Source organism: Ornithodoros turicata, chromosome 5 (assembly GCF_037126465.1).
Source record: "Ornithodoros turicata isolate Travis chromosome 5, ASM3712646v1, whole genome shotgun sequence".
In the NCBI taxonomy this organism is placed as follows: Eukaryota; Metazoa; Arthropoda; class Arachnida; order Ixodida; family Argasidae; genus Ornithodoros; species Ornithodoros turicata.
In genome coordinates, this window is record NC_088205.1 from 48688270 (window position 1) to 48714923 (window position 26654).

A 26654-nucleotide genomic window follows, 5' to 3' on the forward strand; every position below is an offset into this window, starting at 1 on the left:
AACGTTTAGTCCCTGTGGTTTTAAAGAAGAAAACTTTGAAATGAAGAAGGAATCGCGATTTTTGCGTTTGCAATCGCTGGTGTAGCCAGATTCCAGAATTGCAATAGACAGGTGTGTATTCATGTCGTGCCCGGGAAGATTAAAATGTATAGCAACAGGAGTGGGGCGATTATTGACAATGTCGGATTTATGACCGTAAAACCTCTGACGCATGGTGTTGGAGGTTTCACCAATGTACTGAACATTGCATTTCGTACATGTTATTAGATAACAAATGTTAAAGGAGTTACAGTGCAATGATTGTTTAATTTGAAAGGTGTAGTTGTTTATGGTACTGGAGACTGAGGTGCAGGTAGAAATAAGATTACAAATTTGGCAGCGTATGCCACTGCAGGGACCTAAACCAGGTGTTGTAGTACAGTGCAAACGTGAAGAAGTAAGGATATTCTGGATATTCCTTGACCTGCGAAATCTTCATTTTAATAGTTATCACCCTAATGTCCAGAAAAGAAATGCAATGTTCAGTACACTGGTGAAACCTCCAACACCATGCGTCAGAGGTTTTACGGTCATAAATCCGACATTGTCAATAATCTCCCCACTCCCGTTGCTATACATTTTAATTTTCTAGGGCATGACGGTCCTCTGCAGTTGTTCAACCCATCATCCAGCTAAGCTACTTCATTCACCTTCCATTCTTAGCATTCCTAGCTCCATTTTCCCTTCAGCCCATAAGGTCACTCGGACCTCCCCACACAGTTCAACAAAAGCTGCGTTCTCCACGTACGCGGCTAGACATGCACCTGTGCCCCCGTTTTTCACCACCAAATCTTTTGAACCCCAATTCTCCGAATGTCTCATTTACCCGTACACTTTCTCGTTCCTGATTTTTTTATGTGATGGTTGCTCACGTGATGCGTTGTATTACTGTCTGGTTGTTTTCTGTTTACTTGGTTCTGGAAACCTGTTTTATTGCATCTGTTCTCTTAGGTTATATATACTTGTGTCGCATTTAGTTCTGTAACCTGAAGAAGTGCAGTCTCTTGCACGAACGTTCTTGTTCAAGTAAATCTTAGTTGCTCCTAACCGTTTTCCATGTTACGTCTGTAATTTGAAGTGGGAGGAATTGAAAGGGAAGGGATCCTACTTGGACCTTGGGAGTACCCCTAGCAAACATGGTTTGGTCCTGTGGAAACCCTTGTGGATATCCTTCACTGCATTGTCACAGCTTTGCTAATTAGGACTCTGTTGAACTCACCTTAGCACAACCAAAGGGTCATCGACATGTACGAACACCATAATCACTCTTACGCAGGTAAGTACGATCAATGCAATGTCCACATTTGACAGAAAAATGCCATACAGTACTGGTGCAATAGATGAACCTATGCAGCTGTCATCCTTCTCAACGAAAAATGGTTCAGATCCAAGGAGGATGTCCTTCCTTTTGGTTCCTTCCATTCCAAATTAACAAAACATGGAATTGCAAAAGCATGCCTCAGCTCAGTGCTCCCGAAATTGTGCATCGCCTCTCGATGCCCCAGTCATTCACGAGGCAGTGATGATCGTTCCCCAGATGATGAGGGTTTCCTTAGATACCACACGTCCAAGATTAGCGGAGCCTCTGATGGCAAAAATTAAAAGAAAACCCTTGAGGAGCATTACTGGATGCGACACGAAACCAGTGGTTATGCCGTACGTCCATTTGCTATCTCACAACCTCAAAAACGTTGCTGTCAGGTATGGTGTCCCTGTTAATTTTTCTGCCCCGGGGAAATTAGGTAGGCTTCGCGATAGGTTAGGAAAAAAAAATCACTGGACGATTACGATAGTCAGCAATGCAAAATTTGAGCGCAGCTGTTGAGGTTGAGTTTCTTTACACAGTAAACCACGAATATCCTGGAGACGTCCAAAATGTGTCGCAGACGTCCAAAACGTCGAGATATCCTCCGTACGTCCCATGGATATTCATGACGTAATCCAAACTATGTCGCAGATGTCACAACTGTAGCTATGTTCCATGGACGTCACATGGACGTCCAGTCTGTCTCTCAAAATATTTTAGTTGTTGGGGATATCCAATTCTGTATATCATCTGTACGTCCCAAAGACAATATCCTGGGTACATTAAGATTTGGATATTCTGAGGTGGTCGCATCAGGAACAAAAAAGTACGTGCCAAACAGGGGCTGAATGGCGTTTCTCGAAAACAATGGGCAGTCCTGTGCAAGATTGCAAGATGTGGCACCTTCCAAAACTGAACGTCTATGTTACATTGAGCACTTATTGCGAAAGAGGCAAAGATGCGGAATTCTGTGACACTCTCAAATTTGACTTTCGATGAGCCTACTGAGTGTCTCAGACCAAGAGCTGTAAGAAACACAGGCGTTACCTTGTTGCAGGGTTAATACACCACGCAACTCCTCACTTGACTGTTGTTCTTGTGCATAATCGAATTATATTTAGACAGCTCACCCTCCGTTTTGTTTCGGAGGCGAGCAGCACCCTCGAATCTGCGGAAGTTCGCGCGAGAAGCAATATAGTATTTGTTTACTCTTGGAAAGGGAATGCTAGTACCTATCGAAGCTATTTGGACTGTGAGCTTTTCCATTTCTCTGTTTGCGTTATATAAACCGTCGCGCTCGGTGTCCGTTTTGGGAAATAACAGAAACTGGCACAGAGGGGAAACAGGAAACAAAATAGTTATGTGGTGGCCACTCTCTATAGCTACGGGTCCGTTAATGGTGCCGACACCAGCACCCCCCCCCCCTCCCAACTCTCGCAAAATGTTTTAAATATGCTTTGCAGATGATAAAAGCAACTTCAAGCTCCCAACAAACATCCATGTGGCGTCTCGATCTCAAAGCTGTCAATATCCCACGGACGTTTACTGTACGTTTGTGGGATGTTTGTGGAATGTGCAACAGGGGAAGATTTTTTTGTCCCCTGGACATACAGATGATGTCTATGGGATTTGTGGCATGATCCCTGCGACGTTCAAACCTCCGAGTCAGGATATCACAAGGATGTTCAGGGGGACATCTCTGGTCTCTGGAGGCTTACATGTTTGTGTCGTCCCTAAGTGTAGTCTGCCTCGGCCAAATCTCGTTGTTTATCTCTGGTTTGCTGGACACTTAGTATTTTCTTCAGGTATCCCAGTTCTTGATGGTTATGAAGGAACCTCTGCGATCAGAGAAGTGGCAGCAGATGTGTTCAAGGTACTATACCATTGCATGGTTCCCAATAACGAGGTCTATGCATGTGTTTCATGAGGTCATCACAGCAGTGGGAGGAGTTACGAGAGAGAGGAACGAGACAGTTTCGCGCATAAGTGCTATGAAGTTGTTTTTTGTCTTGATGTCTACATTAAGGTCCCCCACTAGTAGCATTGGTGTGGATTCATGTATGGTTATTGCGACGCACAGGAAATGCATGACGTCTTTGGTGAGTGTGGTAGGCGAGAGGTACACAGCCACCACTAGCAAGCTGTTGTCCACAATCTGGCACATAGCTTCTGCTCCGGCAGTGCACACCACTGGATTCTGGTGCCGGCGGTGCTGAGCCTCTGCTCAGGAGGCACATCTAGCAGCAGGGGCAGACGAAGCGCTTGTACTGGCTGCATCGCTCACTGTGCCGAAAGAACAATGAACTTTAATGACGACTCACACCCGGCTTTTATACTGTCAGAAACATCATTTCCTTGCTTGTCAAGGTCAACGATGGCATGCTGACACAAAATTTAACGCAAACAAAATTTAAAGGGCTTCACATGCGACCTTAGACCGCTCGTGAAAGGTTGTGATTATATCGCTGAGTTCAAAGGTACCGCGTTCAGGAAGAAGACAAGAAAGAGAAATCCATGAAGCCTGTTTAATACATCAGGGGTGTAACTCGTGTGTCAGCATGCCATCACTGACCTTGACAAACAAGGAAATCATATTTCTTTCAGTATAAAAGCCGGGTGTGAGTTGTCATTAAAGTTCATTGCTGAAAGTGGTGCCTGTATGTCTCATCTTTGTTTTCATCCTTGTATTTCATTCAGCGCAGTCATGACAGTGAATTATTACCAACGTGCCCTAAGCAGGGTATTGGCCGAAAGAGCTGCCTGAGCATGGCAGGCAGGCAGGCAGCTCCTGAGGCACAGGCAGAAGCCGCAGACCGAGCGTGGCTCATTCGACTGCTCTCATAGCACCTTCCTCCTTCACTTTCCTCCTTCTTCGCTTTCGCCGTGCCTTCCTTCTTCGCTTTCCTCCTCGCACCCTCTTCACTCTCACCATATGCTCTCCCACTGCTTTCCTCCTCACGCTCTCCCATACTTTCATCACGGTCCGTCACATTCCATCACATCAAAGGACCGTGCTTTCATCCTTCGCTTCGCTCCTCGTTCGCTCTGCCGGTTACAACACCGACACCGCTCAACCCAGGAATGGGAGCCTAGGAGCTGTGCTCTAAAAAAAGTCACCAAAATGCAGGGTGAAGCACACCAACTGTTATGTGGAGTACGCTGAAAATGTGGTTTACAGTATTCCATTGTCCAGGTGCATTAACATGAGAATAAGAGAGCATGCCGTCGCAATGAGGTTCTCCCCTTCTGGGCACTTTGCTATATATTGTCGTGATAGCAAATGTGTGTACCACATTTTGAGAGTGTATTTAGAGTCCTGGCCACCAGATGACAAGGGAGGTAATTCAAGAATATCATATTGGAAGACCGGGCACAGAAAAGTGTACCGGCCAACCATCTGTATACCCTAAGCACAAAAAAAAATTGTATTCCTAGGTCAGGTTGGAATATACAAGCATGTTCGATTCTCTAGGTCCGCATTGTGTGCCTTTCGTTTGATATTGTCTTCCTTACTTATCATTTCCTTCTTGTGTTTTTCTAGACATACACCATACCGTTGTCTTGCTAGATGCCTTTAACTCCTTTGAGATAGGGACATTAAGCAGGCTGCCGTGGGTGCTGACAGTAGCACAGACAACACGCTGTGAAATGTAAGAAGTTCTTGCAATTTTCAACAGCAATCTGTTCACTGACACGGAAGCCTCTTTTTACTGAAGCTTGGCCATGGCCAAGGATGAGAAGCAACCTTAGCACTTCCAATGACATCAAAAAAGAAAGGTTGTGGTTCACCAAACGCATGAAGAATACATCGAGACATTCCCGACATCTTTCACAGCGTTGCAGTTCATGTCATTACTCGTGACAGAACCTGACATACTGTGCCCACAGCATATATCTCTCTTGTGCTCAGACACAAGGTTACCATCGATGAGGCAGTTCAGAACCACTTTAAGCTTCGTGAGGAACATGTTCGTTCCTGACATTTCACTGGAATCAAAACATGACAATGCATGGAGGAGGCGGTATTTGAGCAGACTTCTTTCAGGCAGTTTCAGGGTCATGTGCACTAGGAACTGCGACATTCGTGCATGAATGTGGTGTGCCTCAGCTGCTCAGTGTGCAAATGTGGTGAGCCTCAGGGGAGCACATTGGGACCATGTGTTATTCATCATTTATATTAATTATATTGTTAGCATTGTATCCCGACCAAAAAACAAAAATATAAATTCATGTTCTGATATTTGCACACGAAAGGTGGATATTGTCAGCACCGTTAAATCGTTAGGTGTTTATTTTTCTTCATCTATGAATTAATTTCATATTACTTACTAACTTCCCAATTAAGGTTATGTTCTCACCTTATTATGCACTGATATTATCGCACTTAAACTACTGTTTTATTGCATGGGGTACTACTGCAAGGAGTGCTTTTTGAGAAACTCTTGTGCTTCAGAAGAATTTTTTCTGCCTTTTGGAGTGCTTATTGCATAATCACACAACTGCAGGACTGTATATTCTCGTCCCCATCCACCATGTGTGTCAATCACCTGTTGTCATGTGCTTCACATCACCCACTTAAAGGGGCCGTAAACAGGTACAAAAGGTGCACATTTCTTTGTGTTATATTATTGGAACTTAGTCAGTGAAAACTCCTTGCAATTACTAACGCTCAAAAACAAAAGGCGCTTGCATACGGATGAAATATTCACTGCACTCTTTCTCATTTTAGCTCCGCCCCGCGCTCTAACTTTACGTCATTTTGACGTAGCGCTTTCCCCACCAATTACGATTGAGTGTTCCACGTATGATTTAATTTCAAATGCGGAATTGGACTAGATGAGCGTGAATCCTCTTTTATTCAAAATCTAAACAGTTACAGCCTCAAACTGAGAAAGAAATGCGTTTAATTTAGGTATCATACGCGCACTACGTTTTCTGGGCAGTAGCACGCAGCACACCACCTGTGCGAATGAATATCCCGGACTACAGTTCCGGAATCTTAGGCAGGTGCGCGATGGAACATCTTCGTCATCTTCGAATGGTTCCGACAACTGGGCTACCGTACTTTGATTTGATCCACGCGGCATCGCGTCACCAGCTCGCGTGGTACAGTGGATAGCGTGCTGGCCATGTCACGTCGTGACTGGGAGGAACCCGGGTTCGAGTCGCGTCATGTGATAGCAGCCCAGCTGTTGACGTTTGCGCCAGCCGGAGATGCTGAAGATGTCATGTCGTTGAATTTCGGAACCACGGAGCGCAAAACGTCGTTTCACACAAACAAACTGAGCGCTCCGACTCACAGCTGATAACGAAGTATGTTTATTGGCTGGTAATTTGAAACGTCATGTGCGCAGCTGGGCCGCCCGATTGGACGGTAAAACGCTACGTAGCCATGTGACGTATGCGTTGTGGAGAGAGGCTCGCTGGTTACTCATCTTTGAAAGCAGTTATACGGGTTAATGAGCTGGCACGAGCTGAACGAAATGTATATTAGGGTATTATGAGATGCGTTCTTTCATGTGGTATCATTATTTCAGAAATGTTTGGTGGCCTGTTTACGGCCCCTTTAAGCATCCTTGGAGCTACGCTTCAGTGGCGGGCATGGCAGGCACTAGCAGAACCATCTCTAATTCATTTCTGTTTGCTTGCTTACAGGTAAAGAATGAATGAATGAAAGTCTAAAGAGAGTGATTGTCGTTGCTTTGTAGTTCTGCCGTGCCCCCACACTGTAATAGAAGTGCAGTTGCTTACATTCTCTTGCTACATTGTTATGTTTGGCTGGCAATGTTGTGCTGAACCCCAGCCTGAAGGTTGAGTACATGTTTATGTCCTGTCTATGGTGAGGGTCAGTTACAGTAAGATGTTCTCCAAGTAACTATAAAGCAAAATCAAACAGACATCGAACACAGGCTTACAAAAATAGAACCACAAAGTCACAGTTTCCTCTCATGAAAAGATACTCTATGAGATGAGACCACAAATTGATACCATGTCCAGAAAACTAGAAGAGCAAGAGAACTATTCTAGGCGGAATAATTTGATTGTTAGAGGTCTTCCCGAATCTATGACAAGAGATCAGGGTGTCGGAGCGAACCGAAAACCGGAACCGAAAACCGAAAAAAAAAACAGTATTTTGGTGCGAACTGGAACGGAATCGAAACCGTATACGTTTTTTTCGCTCAGGAGGGAAACCGAAAAATATATTTAACGGTTTTCGGTCCAAGAAAAAACTTCGCCGGTTTGGACTACAGATAGGCGAATGAAACAGACGTCGTGTGCTCTGAAGTCATGTCATGGATGCTATACGAGGGTTACGGTTACGGTAGAATGTATGTCAGTATGGACCCTTAGGCTCCCTTTGTAATGGTTTATCGATCGCGTACGCACACAGTCTTAGAGGCTGCATAACGGCTTCTTTATCGGTAATGTCGCGCAACGCGTCCCTTGTGTGAGAGCAGCTAAGTTGAATACATTTACGTATACGCGAGGGCAAGCCCGTGCAAAGTGGCAACTCTTTTGTGGACAGGACACGAAGAAAATAAAACGGAGCCGTCGAGCGCATTGGTGAGTGAAGGTGTTCCTCGATTTGCGTCGAACTCGTGCGGTGGTGCTTGCTGGCTAGACAGTAGCAACAGATATTCGGATGGGACGCGATCGCTCCAACCCAGCAAGAAAGTACTTTATGTATGACATCACGACAAACAAGTCCGTTTGTAGCATGCACTTCAAGAAAGGAGAAAGCCAGTGATGGCCACTAACTACTTCAAAAACCGGATTTTTTGAACCGTTATTTTTTTGCTCCGGAGCAGAACCGGTACCGGATCGTTTATGATGTAACCGGAACGAAAACCGGAACGAAAAATGTTTCGGTTCGACACCCTGCAAGAGATCAAGAAGATGCTTTACGGTTGCTTCATGATCATGTGTTCAAAATAACTGACGTGTCTGTCTCCTCCGTTGAAAGAGCCCATAGAATAAGAATCAAGAAACAGACCACACACGACCTGTCATATTTCGGCTTTATAATTCCAGAGAAAAGAGTATTATACTGAAAAATTTGAACTTAAAGGCTCTGTCATCTCTATCTCAGAGGACCTATCACTCAAGGGCTGACAGATAAGGCAAAAGCTTTGGAAAGCACAGCCAACAATTGTAGAAATTGTTGTGTTATGGCTTATCATGTGTTTAATCACTATCAACGTGTGCTCTCTGTTGCCGTCGCACGCGGTTAGCCTTGAACTTGTTTACTTGGGCATGCCATACTTAAGCGGCGTATCACGGAAATAAAGGATTCCTTCCCCTGCTCAAAGCTGGCAGTTACTCAGCCAGACACCTGCGAGACACGACATGGTGTCAGGAACGGTGTAGCCCGCGCATACGTTATGTTCCTTCGGTTCCCAAATGAATACCAACGCCGAAGCCAGCAAGCCAGTCGTCTTCTCGACGCCCTTCACAGTACGTCAGCCAGAACCCTTCAACTTCGAGTCCACGACTGAGTGGGAAGCCTGGATACAGGAGTTTGATGATTACAGGTTTGCATCAGGCCTCTCCGACCGCAACAGTGAAGCCCAAGTCAGGACGCTCTTGTATACGATGGGGAGGCAATCAAGAAAGGTCTTCAGCACCTTCGACCTTTCCGAAGAAGAAGTGAAAACCTACGATACAGTCAAAAAAAAGTTTGACAAGCATTTTTCACAAATAGACAACATTGTCTACGAAACTGCCTGCTTCCACCGTCGCTGCCAAGAGCCCGGAGAAACCGTCGACCAATTCATGACTGCGCTGCATACACTGTCGGAAAGATGCAAGCTTGGCGAAATGAAACCCCGAATGATTCGCGACAGGTTTGTTTTGGGACTCAAGGACTGCACCCTATCTGAAAGCCTACTAATGGATCCTGCGCTAACAGCATCGTCCGCACTTGCCAAGGCTCGCCTCAGGGAAGGCATACAGAGGCAACAGAAGGAACTCCAAGGTGGAGACGGAAGTTTGCAGCAAGGCGACCCTAACATCGACAGTGTGGGGCGTGGAAAGAAGATCCTGTCTAGATCCCGTCTAGACCAGTCTAGGACGCTAAATCAGAAAAGTGGCGAGCGAAGCCAAAGTGATTCCAAGCACGATGGAACTCCGTGTGCTTGGTGCGGAAGACGGCAACACCCTCGTACTACCTGCCCAGCAAGGACGGTAAAGTGCCATTTTTGCAAGTAAGTTGGACATTTTGCCATAGTCTGTAGGAAGAAATCTCAGAGTACCCGTAAGTTTTGTCTTTCTACTGTACGCCACGAGGGCGAAACATACTTTTTGGGAACATTGACCAATAGAATGTCAGCAAAGTATACCAGTGTCGTTATTAATGGTGTGGCAGTGAGCATGAAAGTTGATTCGGGGGCATAAGTAACTGCTGTTCCCGCGTTGTTTTCAGGTAACCCCAGTGTGCTAGAACCTACCAAAGAGATATTGAAAGGACCGTCAGGACAAACTCTACAAGTACTAGGCAAATTCACTGCGGACATAATATGGAAGGGCAAAGTGTCCCGCGAAGTCATATATGTTGTAGAATCGCTCCAGACAGCACTGCTAGGATTGCCCGCTCTGGAATCGCTAGGCATCGTAAAATTCGTGGAGCCGATGACCCCTTCCTCAAAGAAGGTGGAAGACCAATTCCCACACCTCTTTCACGGATTAGGTACGCTGGAAGGTGAATACCACATCATACTTCAAGAAGGCTCAACGCCGTTCGCAATTTATACTGCGAGAAGAATTCCAATTCCTCTTCGGAAAAAAGTGAAGAAAGAGCTCCAAAATATGAAAAAGAACGGGGTTATCAGAGCGGTAGAAGGCCCAACCTCTTGGTGTGCAGGCATCGTACCGGTTGTTAAACCTTCGGGAGACGTGAGGATATGCGTGGACCTTACGAGGTTGAACCAAGCAGTCCTGCGAGAACGTTATGTATTACCCACGGTAGAAGAAACGCTGGGGCAGCTTCAAAACGGTCTTGTATTTTCTAAACTTGACACAAATTCTGGCTTTTACCAGATCAAGTTGTCGCCAGCAAGCCAGGAATTAACGACCTTCATCACGCCTTTTGGCAGATATTGCTTTACGAGAATGCCTTTTGGTATAACCTCAGCGCCCGAGTACTTTCAAAAGAAGATATCCGAGATACCTAACGGCGTTCCAGGGGTAGCGAACATGATGGATGACATTCTTGTTTATGGGGAGACGGGAAGCGGAACATGATTCTAACCTCCAGAAAGTTCTGAGGAGACTGCAAGCGTCGGGCATGACGCTAAATGCCGCGAAGTGCGTGTTCAAAACAAAAGAAGTAAAGTTCCTGGGCTATCTTCTCAATGAAAATGGAATAAGTCCAGACCCGGACAAAGTCTTTGCAATCAAAAACCTTCCGCCACCAACGGATGTTTCGGGCGTCAGACGGTTTTTACGGATAGCAACTTGCATGGCAAGGTTTCTACCTCATCTAGCCGACAAAACTGCACCGCTGCGAGAGTTGCTGCGAAAGAACACAGAATGGACCTGGTGTCCATCACAACAAGCTGCCTTTAAGGACATTAACGACGCCATCGCATCGGCAGAGTGCACCGCTAGGTATAATCCCGCCTACCCAACAATATTGTCAGCGGACTGCTCTTCATACGAAATTGGCACTGTTCTCATGCAAATTCAACCCGATGGCGAAATACGGACCGTAGCGTTTGCCTCAAGGTCACTAACCCCGACAGAGCAACATTATGCACAGGTAGAAAAAGAGGCGCTCGCTCTTACATGGGCCTCAGAAAGATTTCAGGAGTACCTGTGTGGAGTTAAGGTGACATTTGAGACGGATCACCAACCCTTGGTAATGCTTTTGGGGAAGTCTGCTCTGGACATTCTACCGCCTCGCATTCAGCGCCTTAGGATGAGACTCATGCGCTTCACCTATGACGTGGTGTACGTGCCCGGCAAAAAAATGGTTACCCCAGACACATTAACCAGAGAGCCAGCCAGTAATCCCAAGGACGAAAAATGTGGCATTGGTACACCAGAAGTAGAAGCCTTCACTCACGCTGCACTGGGTAGCATCTCGTCTAGTGTCCAGCTAGAAATGGTCAAGAAAGCCCAAGAATCAGACGGCACATGTCGGCTTTTGAAGCAATGTTGACCGTCAATTATCTTGTTAAGGAGAAGACGGAGAGAATGTCACTGAAGGCACTAGTGATGGTGTCGACTTTCTCACTGACACCATAGGCAGGGCGCTCGAAGATGATGAAGTAGTTGTCAACATAATGAAAGACCCTCGTGATCCCAAGGTCGCGAAGGCCAGAGTCAAGAGTCCTGTCAAAGCGTGCCAGCAGGAGGTCACTGAGTATAGGTGCAAGAGATGACCCAACGCCAGTCTTCTGCGAGTATCTGTCATTGTCAAATTCCAAGAAGTTGGAACGTAAACAGACCTCCAGAATCTTAAGGAACATTTGGACATCAACACCTCTATCATTCTGGAAGCGGACCGTCCCGTAGGCTTCGATGCCCTCACCGACTACCTCGAGGAGCTGGCCTTGAGGCAGGGAATAGTACATGTCCTTCACATCGAGAGAGAAGACTCCGAAGACCTCTGAGCCAAGGCTACGGAAGAAGTCAGACACATCCTGGGATTGCCTCACTAGGAACGGGTCATCTACCCTAAGGATGGACAGAGACTTCTGCAGGAAAAGTCCCATCTGCCGCTGCCACGTATGGCGTTCTGAGACAATAGCGTGGAAGGGGGAGCCCTCCTTGTGTGTCTTGATCGTAAAAAGCACGTTCAGGCTCAGAGCGTCCGCCTTCTTGATGGCTGCCACAAGTACCATGAGGTTCGCTTGTTCGCAAAGTCTGAGGTCCTCCCTCTTCTCAGTCTGAGGGACAGTATTCATCTTGATGAAGTTTTCCTCTAGTGCCTATCTGGCTTTGCACCTGTACGTTTGTGAAGGAAGAACAGCAAACCCTCCTTCTTTGTCTGTCTGCAACAGCTTGAGGCCCTGTTCCAGGAGAGTGGTCACGACGCTGCCAATGTTAACCCCCGTTCTCTTCACACCAGCGGCCGGCAGGGAATCTACTGCCATAGCTATGCAGTGATCTGCGTCCTGGGCCTCCGCCTTCGCAGCCGTGCTGCGCACAAGAGCCAGAAGTTCAGTCCTGTCCGGGGCAATGGGGGCGCAGAACTTTGGGCCTAGCCTTAACAGCTCTTCGCAGTTCTTTGATGTCTACGTTTCAGCGCTTTTCAGCGCTACCTTTCAGCAGTTCATTTGTCTACTCACGTCCTGTCTTACCAGCGGCATGGCCGAGTGTGTTAAAGGGACTGTCTCGTACAGCCGGGGCGATTCCGAAACTTAGCCAAAACTAGTTTCACGAGTACTGTACACATACAACCGTCAAAGTTTCATCCGGAATAACCAAGTCGTTTTCGAGGAATTTGTCGAAACGTGCCGTAAGAGCAGAGGACGAAAGCTGCGCCTCTCTCATGCATACGTCACGTATGACGTCGGCCTGCGGGTGCGTCGTCGTTGTCATGGTAATTGTAACTTGCAGAAGCACCTTGGTTTGAGTAATCCCCTTTGCTCTCAAATTGAGGACACTCAGGCATATACCTCCGCGATCAGAGAATGTAGTCCGAGCATTGACTGTGGGGTCTCCCATAATGTGGCGCACAATCGGGTACGTGGAAGCTAAGTCACGTGTTTTCTTTCCACGAGTATTGAATGCGGTTTTTAAATAAACACGTTCTCCTTCTCCATGTACATCGTCAGCGACACTTCATTTCGAAGCATGATCAGTGTACAACGGGGAGTGTAATGGAAGCGCGCGTAATATATTTTTGGTCGGAGCTGTAATGCAACCATGCGCGCCGATGGCCAGCGACTTCAGATTTGTGATTGTGGATGGGGTTGTTCTGCGACTTTTAACTTGTTTCTGGCTTGTTAACATAGTTGTTCTGAACCACCATGCTTGCCACTACTTAGAATGCGCATTTTTCACCTGAGAACTGAAAGGAAATGTACGAGAGTTTCCGCGGTGCCCAGTAACTTCTGAAAGTCGTGTGCTCACGCCGATGCATTAGCATGCGCAAAAGCAGACGATTTCTGTATCCTATCACGAACTTACCCGCAGGGCGACGTGGCCGTTCTTATTGTTGCCAACACAGATCGTGGCGTGCTCTGCAATCTTTATCAATTTAATTCGGTTATTTAATAACTATGGCGTTTTGTTGGGTAAATTAGCAGTATTCCATTTTCAACAAAGGGCAATCGAATGGTACACTTTATGAAAGGGGCAGGGGGTACGAGACCGTCCCTTTAAGGCATCACGCTCGTTGGTGTCATGCTGACGGGGAGGTGGTGGGTTAGAATCCTACCACCGGCTGTGCTGTCTGAGGTTTTCCCTGGGTTTTCCAAAGACTTTCCAGATGAATGTCGGCACAGTTCCCCCTGAAGTCGGCAAAGGACGCATATTAACCCCCCTGTCGCCCACTCCTTCCTGCTGTCCTTCCTCCATCTGTCCTCATCTGTATGCCGCTCATAGCCACAATTGCTTCATGGCGCTAACACAAAAGTAAAAAAAAAAAAAAAGAAACGTCCTGTCTCTGCGCTGTTTTTTGTGTCATTCTCGATGTCAGACACCTCCCTATTCCCAGACACACCCCACAACGTTTTCTTGTTAAGTCTGACAAAAGGCCAAGCATCAGCTTCTCAAACTTAGTCTGAGTTTCCACTCAGAAAGCTCGTAGCCAACCAACCCGTTATCCTGTGAACAATTCTACCTTGATTACAAAGGAGACGGGGTTTCTGAACTCGTTTGACATTTTGCGTCACCATGGAACCACTTGCGTCCTCGCATGCTTACAAACGCAATAACAGTTGCCTGTCAGATGTGTGCTTCCATTCTGGCTGCAGACCTTGCAGGAAGAGGTCAGCGGACTGCCCAGCAATGCCAAAGCGAGAGCTTGTGGAATTGATGCTTGAGAGGAAGAAAGAAGTTTTCGACAGGCTGTACGGAGGAGCACCATGCAGGCAAGTTATGGATGAATTTAAGATTTCCTTGTCAGCAGTGTCCAAAGTCACTATCAATCTGAATACTAGAGGAATACGTACGTGCATAAGTCACTTCCACATCTGGTAAGTGAAGTTCTGAACTTGAAACTGAGATTTGAGGGTGCCTTAGTGGATAACGCAGTAAAGAACACAGTTCAGAGTAAGCTAACAGAATATTTTCGATAGATACTGCTTTATATTCTGAGCATCTCTAGAATAAACCCTCAAATGCCACCATAGCGTCCTTTGTGCATTGTTTTTCTCACACTCCTAATGTTCGATTCTCTAACTCGGACGCCCCTCTAAGTAGGACAGGATTTGGTTGCACCACAAGTGTCCAACATAGGGAGGTCTTACTGTATATTGTCCACCAGCTTCTCATGTCTCTGATATGAACCATATTAATGATTATACATTCACAAAGTTAAAACTCTCCCAGAGTGCTATTATTACTGGCAATATCAATCTTCCTGGAACTGGATGATCTGATTTTTCTGTTGTAACGGTTGAATGCAAAAGCTGTAAAAAAAAACTGTTGGTCTTATGCGTGCTCCATGGTTTCACCCATCTTGTCGATGATCCAACAAACGATCTTCGATTTTAGATCTTGTTTTTTATCCAGTAATCTGCTGGGGTGAGGTTGTTCTGTTGACCAGGGACTATCTGATCATGAAATAGAAGCCGTACTCCACATGCAAGTAGAACAGCATAATAAAATGTGGAAAAAAAAAACAGAAAAAAAAAAAACATTGAAGCATACATGTTTAACCAAGCACCAGACAACCAGATTTTACATGCGTACTTGAAGGTCACTTCGAAACATTCCTGTCGTGCTCTATGTCTGAAGATATGACTGCTGATAAATTGTGGATTCAGTTTAAGCAGATCATATTTCATGCACTCCAGTTCATCCCTACATACTGTAGGCAAATAGCTGGACATAGTCCATGGATAAACAGGCAAATAATCCGGCCACCTTAAAAGAAGAATCTTACATTGCAGGAAAAAGTTAAAAGGAAAAGTTAATTCCACGGAGGTAATCACACAGCTAAAAGCACTGCGAAGGCAACTTAGCATGGAACTGTTAAGCTCTGGAGGCATCTAACATCAAAACATAAGAAAAAAAATTATAATTTGTGATGATGACAATATTATTGACGATCCTTATGTAATCGCTTGCCATTTCAATTGGTATTTTCAGAGTGTTTTTACTAAAGAAAACCGGGAGTACTACCCGTTACACAAGATGTCGGTTCCTCCAATTCGGGAACCTTCTTTTTCAATAGAAGGCATTTTAAATTTGTTATTAGAAACAAACATGAAGGAAAGCTGTGGACTGATAATGTTCCAAATGAATTTTTATGTCCCTATGCAAGTTGGTGTGCCCGGTATTTACAAGTAATTTTTTAGAAGCCTTTTCTAACTGGTTTTGTGCCAAACGATTGGAAATTAAGCAAAGTGGTGCCAATGCACAAAAGAGGCGATCCCCAGCTGCTCCATAATTATCCTCCAATCTCAAGAACTTATACTGTTTGTAAGATCATGGAACACATATTGTTCAAGAATATAATGATGTACGTGAAGATAACAACATACTGTAACACAGCTTATGAACTTTCATTTTGACCTCACTGAGGCACTGGATGGGGGATATCAGGTTGCTGTTATTTTTATTGATTTTGCAAAAGCTTTCGACTAAATACCCATACAATAAGCTGGTAAGTAAACTAAATCTTATGTTCTCTACCGAAAGCGGTATATTCAAATAGGACCTGCAAGCTCACATACTTTGGATGTAACATCTGGGGTACTCCAGGGTTCTGTCCTGGGTCCCATTGTTCAATCTCCATATTAATGATATTCGCAATGTAAAAGTTTTGGAGTTACAATGCATCCACAGATAACATAGTGGTTTACAAACGCATTTCTTCTACAGATGACCAGGTAACACTTTCGAGAGCACTGGAAAGTCTTGTTCAGTGATGTCATGTATCCCAACTAAAAGTAAACATGGAGAAAACTGTGCTTATGCGTGCAACAAGAAAACATAGTACTCTTCTGTACAATTATTGCAGAGACAATGTTTCCTTAAGCAAAGTAAGTTCTTACAAGTATATCGGTGTGTATTTTCAATCGAATCTGTCATGGATGTCATGGAGTAAACATGTAGAGACCATGGTGCAAAAGGCATTAAGGAGGCTGTTCCAACTTAAACGTTTATTACGATATTCATTGTATGATGTAAGGTTAACTGCATACAATCACTAGTCCTTCCACTAATGCAATATGCATGCACATCCTGCCATGCACAAGAAGAAACTGGAAGGGGCTCAAAAGAAAGCCGCTAGATTCATTTTTGCTGATTATCGTGCAACAGCAATTGCTTCTGCACTGTGTCGTAAGGCTAACTTGCTACCAACAGAGCAACATTTTAGGTTACAACAGCTTAAATATTTATTTCAGTTAGTGTGAAGAAGCTCTCATTCCCCCCAATTGATTCCAGACCTGCATACCCCTAGATACAAGCGCATTGAAAGAATTTTCAGTCCATTCCGATTACCTTAAAGGGAGACTCAGGAAGATCGGTTGCAGGCTTCTGCTACTGTTACGATTATTGACGTGTTTCGAATGGAGCTCTGGAATATCTCAGCTAAAAACAGCGCAGACGTCACAAAAATGATTTTTGAAATGTGAGAAATGTGTGGAAGGACGTGTTGCAAGCAACACTGGGCGGCCGCCCTGCATCACTGGGTATGCGTCAGCTTGATATGTGCTTCTGTGCGTTCAACACCTTGTAGTTTTCTCGTTTATTGTGCAACAATGAGCGATAAGAAGGTGGTGCGAGGTATTGCATCAAAACTTGCAGCAACAAGTTGACTTCTACGTCGGGTGTTGCTTATTTTCGCTTCCCTAGAAACTAGAAGCGTGTTGCCGTGAGCGGGAGGCAGCGCTCCGAAAGACTGGGATGAGTGGAATGATTCGACACAGAGTAGAATATGTGCCAACTATTTCGAATCTGAGATGTTTCACATCAGAGCATGTTCGATGCACGAGCTAGGCGTCTTCCAAGAACGAAAAGTGAGCCACGCTGTTCCTACACTCTTCCCAGGTATACTATATGCCAATTCAACGGGCCACGTATGCATAAAGAAGACACAAAGAGTACGAATATACAAGGTATGCCGAGATTACCTCCTTTGATAATCAACACAAGTCTTATGGAACTAAGACATATAGATTGTAGATGAGGCTCTGAAGGAAGAATCGTCATACGCGGCGAACACCGGTGTAACATGGAGGCTGCTGTCCATGGCCGGCTGTGGGTCCGAAGAAACTACGTCTCACTCGTCCAAGTCAAACGAAAAGCATACAGGGTCGTAATGGCATGAACCCATAATGGAACACTGCTCCTAAATTGCTATGACCGGCCGCGACAGATGCGTACTACTTCTGCTTCTACATACGCGGTGACGTTAAAGTGTACTAGAATAGGAGTAGTGTGCTCACTTAACGAAGGCACCTACGGGGAGCAGTGACGCCGCGGAGGTCGACAGCGTCTAGTTCGAAACTGCCCCGCAGGGTGTCGCGCGCGTAGTGTTAACGGTAGAGTTTTCGTGAAGGCGCAATGGGATGAACGCGTGGATGTACAGGACGACGTCAACAACGTAGTTTCAAGTCTTCGTTAGTGCTGTCTTCATTCCGCGTTCCCTGGTGGGTCCGTCCAGTGTGTATTGCGATCGTGTTGAACCAACAAGATGCCGGGTCGGCAGAATCACTGCTACGCCCCTGGCTGCAGAACGGGGTATGTGCATAACAAGAACGGCCCGAAGGTAGCTCTTTTCAGTGTTCCAAAAGATAGCATATTGAGAGAGCAGTGGGAAAGGAACCTCCGCCGGTCGGACAAAAGACTCGACGACAGATGCGTTGTGTGTGAGAGGCACTTCGAACCGCATTTCGTGCTCCGGCACTATGTCCACGTTGTATCCGGGGAAGAAGTTCGAATTCCCCGCGGGAAACCTGCACTGGCGCCCAACGCTATCCCAACGCTCTTGCCAGACCTGCCGGCCTACCTGTCGAAAAAAACGCCGCGTGCAAGAGCGCCGAGGAAGAGGAAGACACCTTGCGAGGTTGGAGCGCCACCGAAGAAGAAAGTGCGTGATGACTCCCATGGGTCCGATGACAGTATTGTGTCTACTGGAAACGAAACTAGCATCATCTCGGAACCACTCGCAGTACCGGAGCTGTCAGAATTCTCTACACGATTCAGTGCATGCATCACAACTGGGGAGACTGCATCTCGGCCACCCACATGCGCCACATATGATCAAGACTACAGTGGAAGCCTACAGATGCCATCAAAATTTTGGTCCAAGCACGTCTTTCCAGGCCAAGATAACTCAGTGTTTTACTGTACGTCAGTACTGAGTTCACAAATGGAGGTCACGTCAGAGAAGGTTGTGATATTTGTTCATGGTGCTGGAGTTCTGTGCTGTAAAGTGTACGTGAGGGGCGTCTTGCTTGAAGAGAAGTCTGTATCCTCTCGGACAGAAGCAGAGAACATCTTGGAGCAAGTCAACACCCTTCACCTCTGTTGCGGCGCTCTGCGGACTCAGGATTATGCTGACCAATATTTCACTGCGTCCCTGAAGAACCATGCTGTCACCCGCAATGGAGTCTACCACAGCAGCAATTGTCTCACAACTGTGTCTACAACAGGTATGTGCATTTCTGCCTACCATGCAGATGCATTTGTTTATGAGTGCTTTCATTACCTGAGCCATTCTCAATATTTTTTTTTTTTTCGTTTCTCAGGTGGCCAATGCGTCTCCTGTAAATATTTTCAACGTACACTGCTTACACGGCGAGCCAGGGTTGAACGAAAGGACATCAAATCGACACGTTCAGTGGTGCAGAAATACAAGACTCTGACACAGAAGAACAGGCGTCTTACAACACGCCTGAATCGTGTTCATGAAGATATGGCAAGGCTGCAGGAGTACTCTGGTCGACAAAAGGAAGAAGCCCTGCAGGAAAAAATTGCAAGCTTACCAGCTCGACAACAAGAGGCTGTGAAGCAGTGCTTTCAGGCTGCAAAGGTGAAGCCAAATGGAAACCGTTACACCAAGAGGTGGGTGCTGTAGTGCATTTTAATGAAAATGAAAAGTCCGCAGTTGTATGAGCACATCCGGAAGAACAACATCCTCTGCTTACCAAGCAAATCAACTCTGAAGCGTTATCTAGCCTCATATCGTTCGTCACTTGGATTCAATATGAAAGTGCTGCACCAACTGAAGTTGAAGACAGCTGAAATAGATCCATATAAAAGACATGGTGAACTGCTCATCGATGAACTTAAGCTTTCAGAGCACTTGTCTGTGAAGCAGACTGGGATCATAGAGGGGTTTGTAGACCTTGGGTCATTTACTGCCCCTGAACACCGCCGCATTACGTCAGATCATGGAATGGTGATCCTATTTGTGCCGTTTGTGGGCAGTTGGAGTCAAATACTTGGCTCTCTTGCTACAAGTGGAAACATGAATGGTGAGACCCTTGCAGAAGTGATCACTGAAGCCACTATCCTAGCTGAAAATAGCGGACTTTTTGTTGATTTTGTCACCTGCGATGGAGCAAGTTGGAATCGAAAGATGTGGAAAATAACGGGAGTACAGGGAAGTGCATCCCTCATCAAGTGCAATGTGCAGCATCCTGTTGACCCATCTCGTAGCCTGTTCTTTCTGTCAGACTTTCCTCATCTCATAAGGTGTCTCCGGAACTGCCTACTCAAGACCGGATTCAACACACCAGATGGTCATGTAAGTCCTGTTTTACCAATAGGTTCACATCTGCACAAAAGATGAAGCAGAGGTAGGTGGATTGTGCTATGTTACAAAATACAATATCCACTTTACAGGTTACTATCACACATGTCAAGGAAGCTTTCAAGATCGACTCTTGCAATGTGACTCTTAAGGCTATGCCTGGTATTACAAGCAGCCATTTGCAGCCCAATAATTTTGAGAAAATGAGGGTCAGCTATGCTTTCCAGCTGTTCGGTCCAAAAGTTCTCCAGGCACTCAACCTCTACAAGCCAGAACTAGAGACGACATGGGGAAGCATTCTGGGAACGCAAGTCTTTTTCAAGTAAGACTTAAATCCTAAAGAGAGGGTCACTCATACGGATTGCGTGGTTTTCACCTTTCTAGCTGTGATGTCCTATTCACCCGTTTTTATTTTTCATCTTTCAGGAGAATTCAAGAGCTCATCGCAGCTATGACATCACGATTTCCGAAGGACGCTCTCAAGCCCAACTCGCCAAAGCACAGAGTGCTTAAAGAATTCCTTGACTTTTTGAATGAGTGGGAAAATCACAGCCAGTGCACAGGAGGGTTCTTAAGTGACTCCACAGCAACTGGTCTTCGTGTTACGATTCTCAGTACTTTAGAGTTGTTGACATACCTGACAGAAAAAGTGAAGTTTAAGTACCTAATGACCTCAAAGCTCAGCCAAGACCCCCTCGAAAACTTATTTGGAATCATAAGACAGTCCTCAGGAAGCAGTCACCATCCCACACCAACCCAGTTTCTGATACTTGTGAACTGCCTTTCTTTCTATGGGCTGGTTAAGTGCATCTCACAGGGAAACTGTGAGTCAAGCACACTTTCATCTCTGTTAGACATAGATGAGATGGATACGGCTAAACCAAGCTCGAAGATACTTCTGATGAAAGGTGGAAGCGATGAACTTGCAGAGCCTCCAGAAGAGCTGCGTGCTCCACATCATGACCACGACCAACACATCGTCAAGAGTGATCGTCGCCTCATATATTACATTGCTGGGTACGTCGCACGAAAGTGTGTACTGAAGGCGAATTGTGAAGTTTGTACGTTTGCCCTCACAATGCAGAACCCTGGTGACAGCCTTGAGCTGGCAAGACACACAAGGTACTGTGACAAAGGAGGCCTTCTGTACCCATCTTCTCAGCTCTACGACTCCGTGCACAGGCTTGAAGATCTCTTCACTGAGTGCTTTAGTTGCAACGAACTACATTCGGAAAGTGTTATTGACGTGCTGCAAGTAGTAAGGACCAGATTACACAAGCATGTAGGGTGTCACGACCATGTGGAGAGACTATCTGAAGACATAATCAATTTTTATGTTGTTGTGAGGCTACATTTCTTTGTGAAAGGTATAAAATCTGTCAAGTTGAGCAAACGAGAGCGGGCAAAGCACTTGAAACTAAGTCGTATGTGAAGTCCAATAAAAGATTCAGTACGTTGCTGCCAGGTGTGAGCATCTGTTTTGCACAGTGCACTATTTCGCAGGGACATTATTGCATGTGATATATGTAAACTAGGATGATGCGCATGGCACTTGTGTGGCCCCCCTCAGGCAAAATCTTGGATATGCACTTCTGCTGGGATTCACGATGTTTCCGAGATGTGGCAGACAAAAGGCCAATGCTCCCTAGGTCAATTAAATTATGAATTGAACAACAATGAAGGGAGGGATCACAGCCCCTGGATACGCTCGTGATCATGCTCGCGAATACTAGCTGTATGTCGCGAGCGGAACCCGCACTCACCGCTCCGTTTCACTTTCCGGTATTCTTCCCATTCACTGTAGAATTTTCGTTGGTGCATCCCTAGTAGAAGTAATTGTAGAGACCAAACACAACAAAACGGTCCACTGAGCTGCATAATGCCGCTCCGCAACCATATTTATACTTTGTTTTGACAGAACGGGCAGCATACAGCGGCGGCTCCGTTTCCCGTGAATGCGTACGCAGCGCCACTAGCTTTTCTCCTGTGCACGCGACATGAGCAACTTCAGGAGCCGGCACCTGTGAGCAAACTACCCCTATATTCTAGTACACTTTAGTGACGTCATGCGTCGACCTGCTCTGGGAAAGGAAAGTTTTGGCCTCCTCCTCCCCCAACTGTGGTTTCAGTTTAGATTAACTGATACATCACGTAAGAGGGAAACCATGCCCATAGTCGGTATTTGGGGTATTTGGGACCAAAAGCGCCATGCAACAATTTTTTACCAAGATCGTTCTGAAGTCTCCCTTTCAGTACTCATTCTACCAGAGAACAATACGTGAATGGGACACCCTTCCGACCACTTAATCAAGGTGACATGCATCATTTTCTGAATGTCTTAGAATTGGTATTACATTCCTGCCACCTGTAACGGCCCACTGTGTGGATCAACAGTATCTCAAATAAAAATATGTAGGCTCTCACTGGCATATAGGACAACAACTATAGAAAAGCTCCGCAGCCTTCCTTGAAATGCTCAATCTATCACGATCTGCCTAAAACTACCCTTGTCGTCACCGGCAAAGATGGTTTGTCCCAAAATGTTGGACAACGTATGGAGAACAAAGACTTCAGTATACATTTTTAACCTTGTCGAATAGAGAGAATGGCATAAACGCAGGCAAGCTGGTGGACAAACTCCATGATGATAAACCTGAGCGATGGGCAAACTTACATACAGGACAAACACACAACAGCAAAACAGCTGTTTGTTGAATAGCATCGGTACTGAAACCTTCGAGAAAATCCATTAAAGAATACTTTTCTGTTTCATTCCTCCCCTGTTAAAAATTGTTATTGTTATTTCATTGAGTAGTTGAAATGTATATGATATTTGGTTTTATGTGATGTGAATATCGTTGCCCTATACTGATGATGATTTTGTTATGACTTACTTTTTCGTTTTTTCTTTTGTGACTGTTAGCTGGTGCTGCATATGTAGGCAGCAGATGCCCCGTCAAGTCACATCATGTGACTTTTTGTATCGGTGTCCCATCACTCATGCAATGAAATAAATAAATAAATAAATAAATTCGAGGATATTTTTAAACGGGCACTAAAATGCAAAAACAAGTCCACTTCAAATTATGTTACATGCTATGTTAATTTTGCATTGAATTTTGTCATAATTCAGAACTTTGATTCCGTTACGAAGCTACAATCAGAATTACACAGGACTCTTTCTTGCTTCGACACTAAGCAGTGTACGTTGCTTCAGCTCGTGCATCGGGTATACGTTGGGTGCTTTTAGTTCATGCTGCGCGTGCCACGCAATGGAGCAGTTACAGAGGAAAACATAGTGCGAGTTACGAAGCGGACTGGTGTCGCTGTGGTGAACCTTGTCAGAAGGCTCCTGAAAACACTCTCAAGATCTTTTGCCAAAAGAAATGTCATTGGTGCTTCACTCTGGAAGAGAGTCTGGAAAGGTTTTACAATCGTTGCAACATTCAGGGAGACATTGAGCTTCGAGAGTGCAAGCTGGTCCTTGATAAATGCACTCACATTTTCGTATGATCTGCTCTTGACCACAAGGCTGCTTGCGGGCTCTTGCTCTTTCAATGTACTTTCCTGTGTGCTCCCAGACTGACAGGGCCCTCTCCAGCACAGGCACATTTTCTACCCAATGGTGAAATACGAAAAGAAGAGGAAACACACTGTGTTTAGTCCCTGTCATGAAATCTTCCCTGGGGGCTGGGTTATCGTAAAACAGCGAGAACAGACTTGACAGGAAACTGTCGACGTGCCATATTGTTGCCTGCAGTCCTGCTTTGTACGTGTTGTGCACCGTGCAAAGTCTGCACGTACCGTTGTCCAAACACTGCATTTGGAAGTTTCTTCTCATGTGCTGCTGGAAAGTGTGGAAAAGCTTCCCGTTGACATTACGGCCGACAGTTGTACTATCTTCCTCCGGGGGAGGGATGTGACACTTTCAGTCAGTTTTAATAGGAGGTCTTCACCAGTGCTGTGAAGATAAAACGCTTCTGTGTGATGCCTGGTGGCCACCTTGCAGTTAATCCACAGCCTTACATGGACGTCCAACTGCTTTCTCTGCAGATACTCATTTATTGTCTCATGAAATAGCACAACAAAGTGCTCCAACGTCTCCACCATGTCCTGAAGTAGGGAAGCAAAAAATGGCCGCGGACATTGACAAGCAATATAGTATGCACATTTTTTCCTGACACAAGTGAAGGTCCTGGCTATTTCACTATCTGGAAAACATGAGCAATATTTGCACAAGACCTGTAGGAGTAGTGAGAGGACATCTACCTTCATTGCCCACAGTGTCTTTGCTTCAGTAACCTCGGCTTACACCTTCCACGTCAAGTGTTGGACACAGAGAGAGACTCGGCGCATCTGTACATGAAGTTTGGTCTCCCACTGCTGTATAACTAGCAACAAAAGAGCTGCCTTCACCTGCCACTGCTCAGGATATGTGCTTTGAGCTTTTCAGATGACTTTTCAAGGCTGGTGTGCTATCATAGCAACGTCAATCGCTTTTCTGACGTATCGTGCACTTTGCTCGGTGGGAACTACTTCTGTCTGGTCTCACCCACAGGTGATGCTCTTTACGGTTGAGCCAGGCAGCTTGGAACTTGCAATTCCCACCCGGCATTTCCTTGTTGACAGAGTTCAAAGCATGACACATTGGAAGTAGTCGAAGCAAGACGCGGAAATGCACACGCTTTCGTATTTACTAGCTCAAGAGATGCCTGCTCTGCTTCCTGCTCACACAACACATGTCATCACACAGTACAAACCAAGTGATGGTGCACACGCTTTCTGCGCCCATCGAAGATACCAAGCTGAGGCTTCTGAGTTTCTCGCGTCTCGCACGCTACCAATTCCCATTGCAGTAGCCAATTCTGCTCGTATTTTCAAGGAATATGAGGAATCAGATTGCCTTCAAGGAGCTTCAAAGAGCCCTTCAAATACTTTTTTAAAGATCAAGGGTAGTCAATCATATCCTTACCTATGAAAACCATGCTACTAATACTCATCATCAATAGCATATCATAGCATCGATATGTATACAGGGTGTTCCATTTAAGATTGACCCCACCTTTAAAAAATAACGACTCATCGCAGAAGAATGAAACCAAGTGCATAGTGTTACCAGTGACCTGGAGCATTTAATAGCGTTTTTTTTTTTGTTGCACAATTAACTGATTAATTAATTAATTTAATTTTCTAACTTTTTAATTAGGAGGATTACACCGGAGATGTCAGTTGTTAAGTTATGGGCGTTGACATGAGAAAGCGAATAGAGTTTGTTGCAACTCTCTAGCTCATACGAGTCTTTTTTTTTTCACGGGCCAGCAGAAAGGGCCCGGAGTTCCGAAAGTACGCCGGAATCAGTTTCCGTCCCGCGAAAAGGGCGCTTGATTGCAGCGCTTTATCACGGGCACTTGACGAACGTCCGTTCCGCCTATGCTGTTATCTGTCACGGGTGCGGGGACACCAGCAAGGTCACTGCGGCGCTTTATCTCTTGATTCTTTGTTTTTTAGGCGTGAAGCGACACAAAACACAGGAAGCGGAAGGTATCTGCTCACGGCTTACCTTGAACCACGTGTGATAGATTATTAAATCAATAAGAAAGAAAGAAAACCTGTGGGCTATGAAATTTTTGAAGCCGCTCTTTTACACCTTTTCATTTGCACCCACTCTCTGCGTTGTAGCACAAGTTATGTCTTTTCCAACGAAGAGACGGTAGGTACGATGCATGTCCTAGATGCCGCACAGGGCAAGCAAGAAAGGAAGGAAGCAAGCGAGCATGTGAATAATAACAAAAATAATTGGGGGGTTTATGACTATAGGGGAGACAACGGTGATCATGACCGATGCCACGGTAGTAGGCCTGTGAATTAATTTTGCCCACTTGGAGTTCTCTAACGTGGGTGGAATCTTACACACGGAAGATCGTATGTAAGTCACACCAGGAGACGGCATGCCTAAGCAATCTGTGCCTTCAAACAAATTGCTTGCGTCTCCGCCCGCGTTCAGAGCAAGCAACCTTGGGAATGGAAGGAGGAAATGCTATTAACCAAGCCATCGTCTTTTTTTTTTCAAACTGGCAACCGAAGTTTGTTCAAGCAAACAAAGAATTAAATGAGTAGATAAAAATAATATGCCTTCTTTTTCATCCAACTTATTTTACAGAACATTGCACAGGTATTTTAACATGACCGAAACAATACTATGTACATTAAGAGCAGGTGTTCGAAGAGATCACCTTCCTCAGTCACACAAAGCATGCATCTCTTAATTGTGTCCTTTGTTGCCCTCCGCAACGTGGCCACGGGAATTTCACGGCACACTTCCGTGATCCTCGCCTTAAGGGCGTCAGGTGTTGTTGTCTCCTGGTCGTACACGCGATCCTTCAGATATCCCCACAGAAAGAAATCGAACGGCGTCAGGTCTGGGGACCT

The 26654-nt window shown here is 45.5% G+C and overlaps 1 protein-coding gene and 1 long non-coding RNA gene across 2 annotated transcripts in view; one reads left to right on the plus strand and one right to left on the minus strand.

Moving 5' to 3' along the window:
• LOC135394441 (post-GPI attachment to proteins factor 2-like) overlaps nucleotides 1–26654 on the minus strand; it is a 51288-nt gene that overhangs the window by 3176 nt on the left and 21458 nt on the right. The gene's annotated exons all lie outside the window — the stretch shown is intronic.
• Nucleotides 20174–20712, plus strand: LOC135394442 (uncharacterized). The gene is made up of 3 exons (XR_010422902.1): nucleotides 20174–20219; nucleotides 20318–20547; nucleotides 20652–20712. It is a non-coding gene; the product is annotated as an uncharacterized LOC135394442 (long non-coding RNA).